A 6,879-nucleotide genomic window follows, 5' to 3' on the forward strand; every position below is an offset into this window, starting at 1 on the left:
AGCTGAACCAGAAAGTCCCTGGACTCAGAACACCGGGTACTGTGCAGGGCTGGATGCAAACATGGAGGTTAGGTGAAAGTCTACATATTGAACAGTGAGGTCTGCAGCTCCTCATCCCCATGCATTTCTCAGGTTTATATTAACCAGGCAAGCATTTGTAAGATCCTTCTCTGAATGGCCCAAGAGAATAGACCTGCAGATACTGACATCTGGGGGTCAGTTAGATGAGTGAAGGAAGTCAAGTACCCAATCCTCTATAATAAGCTACGGTTTCACCATATTGGCCAGGCTGGTCTCGAACTCCTGACCCTGTGATCCACCTGCCTTGGCCTCCCAAAGTGCTGGGATTGCAGGCGTGAGCCACTGTGCCTGGCCAATAAATTGTATATTGATCTTGGAAAGAAACAAAAAAAGCCCAAACTGAGATTTGAGAATCAAAGTTTGCCTTTGCATCCAGGCAGTTAACTGCCTGCAACAAACAAAAAAAATCTCAATGGTTTCAGAGAGAGCTAAAAGAAACCAGCATCTATACAACATAATATTTACAATGTCTAGAATTCAATCCCAAATTACTTGACAAGCAAAGAAACAGATAAATGTGATCCCTTATCAAGAGAAAATACAATCAAAAGCCCAATCCAAGATGACCCATATGTTGTAATTATTAAATAAGGATTTTAAAGCATCTATTGTAACCATGCATAATGATGTAAAGAAAAATATATATTTGTAATAAATAAACAAATGGAAAATCTCAGCAGATAAATAAAAACTGCAAATAAACCAGGTGGAAGTTCTAAAATTGATTAAAATATCTAAAATTAAAAATTAACAGCAGCAGATAGAAGATAACAGAAGAGTCAGTGAATTTGAAGATAGATCAACAGAAATTATCTAATCTGAAGAAAAAAATTAAAATAGAAGAGATCCTCAACATCAAAATCTCTGAGATACTTTTAATGAGTCCCAGAGAAAGAGACAAAGAATGGGGCAGAAAAAAATCTTGCAAAACAATAGCTGAAATTTCCCCCAATTTGGTGAAAGACATTAATTTACAGGCACAAGAAATTCAGCAAACCCCAATCAGGATAAAGATGAAGAAAACTATGCGTAGACAAATCGTTATCAAACTGCTGACAACCAAAGACAAAAAGAAAACCTGATACCTTTCAGAGAAAAATGACAGATTACATACAGGGAATGACAACTCAAATGACCATGTACTTCTCACCAGATACTATGGAAGCCAAATAATTATGCTTGATGCATCCCCAAGCATAAACTAAAAGGCAATTCGAAAAAATATTCAAAGAATTCAAAAGGCGGCAAGAAAGGAGGAACGCGGGAACAAAAAATCAAGGGGTATACAGGAAAAATGACAATAATGTTGCAGACCTAAATTCAACTGTATCAACAATTATATTAAATGCTAATATACTAAGCACTCCAATTAAAATATGGAATTGGACCCTGTTCACAAGATGACGCCAAAAGCCAAGAAGGAAGCTCCTGCCCCTCCTAAAGCTGAAGCCAAAGCAAAGGCTTTAAAGGCCAAGGAAGCAGTGTTGAAAGGTGTCCACGGCCACATAAAAAAGAAGATCCACCAAAAAATCAAGATCCACCCACCTTCTGGCAGCCCAAGACACTGTAACTCTGGAGGCAGCCCAGATAGTCTCAGGAGAGTGCCCCCAGGAGAAACAAGCTTGACCACTATGCTGTCATCAAGTTTCTGCTGACCACTGAGTCTGCCATGAAGGAGACAGAAGACAACAACACACTTATGTTCATCGTGGATGTTAAAACCAACAAACGCCAGATCAAACAGGCTGTGAAGAAGCTCTGTGACATGGATGTGGCCACGGTCAACACCCTGATCAGCCTGTTGGAGAGAAGAAGGCATATGTTCAACTGCCTCCTGATTATGGTGCTTTGGATGTTGCCAACAAAATTGTGTTGAGTCCAGTTGGCTAAATCTAAATATATGTATGTCTTTTTCACCATAAAAAAATATGGAATTGGAAGTAGCTCCCCAACTTACTGCTTGCTGAGGAAAAGGCATAGATCATCCATTCCCATTGCTTCCATACTCATTTGATATGTATCTACCCAAAAGTAATATGCTGTTTCACTCCCCTGTACTCTGCCTTCTGCCTCAAATGCCCTTCCTATCTCACACCATCCTCACCCCCAGCATTCAACACACACACACACACACACACAAACACACACACACTCCCTCATGTCTTGCCTTTCCATGAAAGTGATATGATCTGACCACTCCACTTACTGCAATAAAAATAGATCATATTTACGCATGGGTGAAATTATATCTTGCTATGCAAGCTCACTAAGAGCTGAGACTTCATTTTGTTTGTGATTGTAGCCCCTGAGCTAGGTGTATTTAGCTATTATGTCTAGGTGTATTAGGCTATTTAGCTATCAAAAACATTAATCAGTAATCAAAATTAAGTAGTGAATATGGTAGGCTGTTCCCCACTAATAAAATTTATAATAACAAACTTAAAGAGTAATTCAAGCCAGACTATGTCCTCTGCTTTATAAAATAATATCCTGCCAACTTGGCATGACATAGTATTTTTTTTCCTGACAAATACTCACATATTTGCTCAAACAAATTAATATTCTTCCTTTGATTCACTTTTTTTTGGAGGAAATAAGTTCACATGTCAATGTAAAAGCTGATCCTTACAACCTCTCCTCCAAATGAATTTTTATATCTTCATGATAACAAGATAATTAAGGAACAATAAACTTTTCTTTAACTTTGTCTTTTTTTTTTTTTTTTAGACCTAACCCTGGCCTTCCAAATGGAGCCCTCGTTACTGAGATAGAAAAACAATGATATGCTGCTAAATATTTAACAACCAGATCTTGGGGATGGGGAGATACTCTGATTTGCAGCATTTGCCCGTTTCCATGGTTTAAATACTCTCATTATTGCCAATTTTAAGATATCGACATGATCTTACAAATGGAACATTAAGAAGAGCTGCACAAGTCGGGCGCAGTGGCTCATGCCTGTAATCCCAGCACTTTGGGAGGCCGAGGCGGAAGGATCATGAGGTCAGGAGTTCAAGACCAGCCTTGCCAAGATGGTGAAACCTCATTTCTACTAAAAATACAAAAATTAGCCTGGTGTGGTGGTGGGCACCTGTAATCCTAGCTACTCGGGAGGCTGAGGCAGAGAATTGCTTGAACTCGGGAGGCAGAGGTTGCAGTGAGCCGAGATGGCACCACTGCACTCCAGCCTGGGTGACAGAGCGAGACTCCATCTCAAAAAAAAAAAGAAGAAGAAGAAATGGACACAATATCTCGGAGCCAGTGTGAATCATTGTAAGAAAGACTACGTGATGTCAAGGTCAGGGTAGGAAGAAATACTTGTAAGTTTCCATTTTTAAAAATTAAAACACTAGTTATTCTCTAAAATGAGAGTCTGAGTGATTGTTCATTACCACAACTTAACCATATGAGTAAGTTCACCCCAAATTCTGAATGAAAAGACTCTGAGTCTCTAAACTTTTTCTCTTTCACGTCCCCCACTCCACCATAAAAAGCAACAACAAAAAATTGACATATATGGTCATTTGTCCTGAGTTCCATGAGATTTGCTGCAACCAAGGTGACTATACCATGATCAAGATATTAAAAAATTGGTTGCATGCAGTGGCACATTTCCGTAATCTCAGGACCTTGGAAGGCCGAGGTGGGAGGATCACTTGAGGCCAGGAGTTCAAGACCAGCCTGGGTAACATAGTGGGACCCCGTTTCTATATTTTTTTTTAAGTTAGCTGGGTATGGTAGCGTGTGCCTGCAGTCTGTGTGAAGGCAGAGGGATTGCTTGAACCTGGGAGTTCGAGGCTGCAGTGAGCTATGATCACTACTGCACTCCAGCCTGAGTGACAGAGACGGACTTTATCTCTTTACCATATATATATAATCTGGGAAAAGGAGAAGGCTCATAACACTGACCCTCGTAAACGTCAGGGAAGAGACCTGGACATCTGGGCTGTGATTGCTGATTGGATGGGAATGGGTTGGTGGCAAAAGTGGGTGAGATGTTTTAACCCGGGGCGGGGCACAGGGGAAATGTGAATGTGTGAAAAGAGATTTCTCACAGAAAGAAAGGAAGAGAAAAGTACTGGTCACTCCCCACAGAGAATGCCATGGAGTTGCTGTTTCTTGCCCATGAGTTTAATGACAAGCTTCCTTCCCCTTCACATGCCAACTAAGCAGCAGCCAGCAGGCCATTCCCCGTCTTTGCTGCCCAACCAAGCGTACAGTCTTCCCCAAACACAGTCACAGATATTCACAGGCTTGAATGCCATCCAGAGACTAGTCATTTGATGCAATTGCCTGTGGTCTGACAAACAAACTCCCACCCACACACGTTTTGCTTGAGGAGTCTGAAATCTACACATCTCCCGGGACTCGGGGCCCACTCTGACCACAGGATTCTTCTAAAGACACCACCGACAGAAGTGTGTGCAATTGCACCATATAATTTTTGTCTGGGAAGTGAAATGTCTCTGTTGTTACATCATCTTCCTTAGCGTAGTGATCCCTCAAAAGAAGAAAGCCGAAATAAGATCCCTTCTCAAAGTCAACTATTAAAACAATCCTTTTTAAATATTCTCTCCTGTCTTCCATATTGTACAAGTAGAGCTCTCACACAATTTCTCTTCTGATCTTCAAAACGATTCATGGAGGGGTGTATTATTCCTGTGTCCTAGTCCAGCCAGGACTTCCTGCTCCCCCTTTCCCCCATTCCTGCAAAGGTGACATGGCCAGCCGGGCCAATTCACGTCTGAGAGACCAGCTTCCTGTGACAACCTTCGCCCGCCTCCCCTGACCCATGGGCCCTGACACAATGAGACCGCCGGAAACTCCCAACAACGGCCAAGCGGGTAGCCACAGTGTCCTGGAAAGGAATTCTAAGCCCACAACAGAGCATTTCTCATCTAGTTTTTTGTTTTTTTTTTTTTTTAATGGGATTGGGGTTGGCAACCAGCCAAAGACGGGTGGCAGAATGATGAAATCATGCAAGTCCACGGCACCGATTGATGTTGTAGTGGAAATGGGGACAGGCTTTTGTGCTAACCAGAATGTTCCTCATACACTGTCTGATTAATAATAGTGATGGCCCAGGAACAGCCATGGTAGTCAAAGAGAAACATTGCTTTATCTGTAATATTCTATTTTTTTTAAAGAGCATATATTCATATATTCGTTATGTAATATAAGTTATCTTGAGAAATGAAAAGAAAATGGCCATTGCTGCCGCTTGCAGAGCCCTCAGACTCGGGGCTGTTGTGTGAGTGGGGGAAGATTTCTAACTCCTGCTTAATTATCTCAAAACACCCGATCCATTCCGGTCAGTCAGCATTTGACTGCCTGCTACTGCAAAGCCCAGTACTGCACTGCCTAATAAGCGCAAAGCCCACAGGTCCCTCCAGGAAGGCAGGGGTGGTTGGTCAGAAAGAGCTGGCTCTCAAATCGCCCATGCCTGGGACTGGATGGGGAGGAGTTGAGACAACAGACACACAGCCAACTAACCATAACCAGAGACGAAGGAGGTAGGTTCTAGATCAGTGTTGCCATAGGAGTTGGTCCTGAAGAACTGCTGGGATTTTGATGGGGAAGGGAAGGGGTGGTGTGGGTGGGACAGTCTGCAGGAGGAAACATCTTGGAAGAAAATTAGGATGTAGATGAAAAGCAACCTATGGTCACTTCTAATTCCACCCCCATACCCTGGCCACACCTTCCATTCCTCTAAGATGTCCAATCTATACACCCCTGCCACCACCCCTATCCCATCTCAGCAGGAGACAATGTGTGAAAAGAAAGCTCTTCGTTTTTATTTCTTTTTTCCTTCCTTCCTTCCTTCCTTCCTTCCTTCCTTCCTTCCTTCCTTCCTTCCTCCCTCCCTCCCTCCCTCCCTCTTTCTTTCTTTTGACAGAGTCTCGTTCTGTTGTGCAGGCTGGAGTGCAGTAGTGCAATCTCGGCTCACTGCAACCTCCACTTCCTGGGTTCAAGCGATTCTCCTGCCTCAGCCTCCTGAGTAGCTGGGGTTATAGGCACACACTACCACACCCGGCTAATTTTTGTATTTTTAGTAGAGACGGGGTTTCACCATGTTGGTCAGGCTGGTCTCCTGACCTCGCGATCCACCCACCTCAGCCTCCCAAAGTGCTGGGATTATAGGCATGAGTCACTGCGCCCGACCTGCTTATTTTTCATTCTTAATATTCACAGACTGCCCAGAGACAGACAGGAATGGGCAGTGAGGGTCAGAACGATTAAGGAGCTTGCCTAGCCAGTGAGGAAGGGAACAAGATAAGATGCAAACCTCAGTCTCTGACTCTTGGTTAAGTGCTCCCTACCCCAACCAGCTGTCAAATGAGGTGGACGGGGTCTTGATTAGGTACATAGACACCTGAATAAGATCAACCTGGTGTGAATCCCAGCTCTGATGTTGAGTGATTGACCTAGTCTCTCTCTGCCTCCATTTTCTCTTTTTTTCTTTTCATTTTTCTTTTTTGAGGCAGAGTCTCACTCTGTCACTGCCTCTGTTTTCCACAGGAAAATGGAATCAACCATGCTTACCTGAGGGATTAAAACGAAGACAATGCCTACCTAATGCTTAGAATGGTGCCTGGAACCTAGACGATGCCGAAGCAGTCCTTCATGCTTCCCTCCTATCGCTGTGATCATCAGTACCACCACGCACTGCTTCTCATTTAGTGCCTGAGTTTTAGAGCCTGCCTGGAAGCTGGAGCCCTGCCTGGACATTTCCCTTAATTTTGTTACCCTCCTCAGAGAGGCGGCACCCACCCCACTGGCAGACTCCTCGGGAATTCT

General features: G+C 43.3%; 1 pseudogene; it reads left to right on the forward strand.

Moving 5' to 3' along the window:
* The first annotated feature begins 1,481 nt into the window (after positions 1-1,481).
* On the forward strand, positions 1,482-1,971 carry LOC139359405 (large ribosomal subunit protein uL23 pseudogene; annotated as a pseudogene).
* The last annotated feature ends 4,908 nt before the right edge of the window (positions 1,972-6,879 follow it).

Source organism: Macaca nemestrina, chromosome 17 (assembly GCF_043159975.1).
Source record: "Macaca nemestrina isolate mMacNem1 chromosome 17, mMacNem.hap1, whole genome shotgun sequence".
Classification (NCBI taxonomy): domain Eukaryota; kingdom Metazoa; phylum Chordata; class Mammalia; order Primates; family Cercopithecidae; genus Macaca; species Macaca nemestrina.